Here is a 1503-nt window from a genome sequence, read left to right as displayed (position 1 = left end):
AGAGTAAGACCCTCTATGAGGTGGATTGATTCAGTGACTGGGGTAATTGGGGTAGGTGTGTTGGTTGGAGTCAGTGAGATTGGCACAGGATAGAGAAGAGTTTAGGGCTGTTGTACATAGAGTCGCTATGAGTCACAGGTGGTTCAATGGCATATAACAACAACAACAACGACAAATTCAATGAAGAGATGTCATCAATACTAGAAATTATGGAAAAGTGAGGTAGATCTCTGGAAAGTATTTTCTTAGCAAACTTAATTTCATGCTAGAGCCAAAAGAGTTTACAGACTTATCTTGCCTAAGAAACCAAACACAAAAAAATCCTCAATAGTTGCTCAAATTAAAACTTACTGCTATCATATCAATTCTGGCTCATAGTTATTTACCTTAAATGGAGTTTTGAGGCTGTAAATCTTAATAGGATGAGTTTGCCTATTGATGTCCCTCAGAATGGCTAGAGGATTTCAATCACCCCAGACATACAGCTTTTTGGTTAGCAATACTTTATAAAAGACTCCACTTCAGAAATAGCTTGCCTCCAGAAATTCTATGAACTTGGAAAAAGGGTGAAAGTTACACAAGTGTTTATGTTTTTCATTCGTAGGGTCTCTATGAGTCGTCTATGACTTAACAGAACTTAACAACAACAACATACCAGTTTAGTAGCTGGGTTTTTGTTTTGTTTTGTTTTGTTTTTTGTCAGAATTAACCCACAGCTGATCTTCTAGTGGGTTTTTAGAGGCAGTAAATCACATGGGAGGAGATTGTCCACCTTTATGCCACGGAGTAGCTGATGGATTCGAATTAGGTGCATTACCGCTAAGTAATCAGACATTCCTGTTACAAGTTTTAAGCACCACGAAGGTATTTAAATAACAGTGATAGATATGTTTATGATTTGAATATCCTGAAGATCAGGAATAAAGAGACCTGTTCACTTCAAGTCAGTAAACGCTCATTGTCTGTTCTGCATACGACTATGCTAGTTGTGAGTTTAATCTTGTACTGCACATCAAACAGTTCATTTATGTTCCAGTCTGCCCTAGATAAGATGTTTTGAATTAGAGATGCAGTTGATATAAAAATAAGTCAGAATAGAAAGTAAAAATAAATTATTAAAATACATATAAAGGAAAAACCAGTGTTTGGAAGTAATGAGGAGCATGGGGTAAATAAGAAGTAGAGTGAACCTAGCATGCTCATTAACATTTCTTCTAAGACGCTTGACATGTACAGAGAAAATTCGGATGGCTGATGAGAACACTTGAAAGTGAAAATGGGAAGAAAACAGAATGATACTAAATTAATAGTGAGCATTTTAGTTTTTCTTCACGTATGTTAACAAAAATGACTGGAACAGCACATCAGCAGAGAACTACCAGAAGTCCAGGCTGGGTTCAGAAGGGGTCATGGTATTAGGGATATTGTAGCTGATGTTAGATGGATCTTAGCTGAAAGCAGAGAGTACCAGAGAATGTCTATCTGTGTTTCATTGACTATGCA

This window comes from Elephantulus edwardii, unplaced genomic scaffold, assembly GCF_000299155.1.
Source record: "Elephantulus edwardii isolate Elephantulus edwardi_28Jun2011 unplaced genomic scaffold, EleEdw1.0 scaffold00311, whole genome shotgun sequence".
NCBI lineage: Eukaryota > Metazoa > Chordata > Mammalia > Macroscelidea > Macroscelididae > Elephantulus > Elephantulus edwardii.
The sequence above is the reverse complement of the archived record's forward strand: the minus strand, read 5'-3'. Positions refer to the sequence as shown.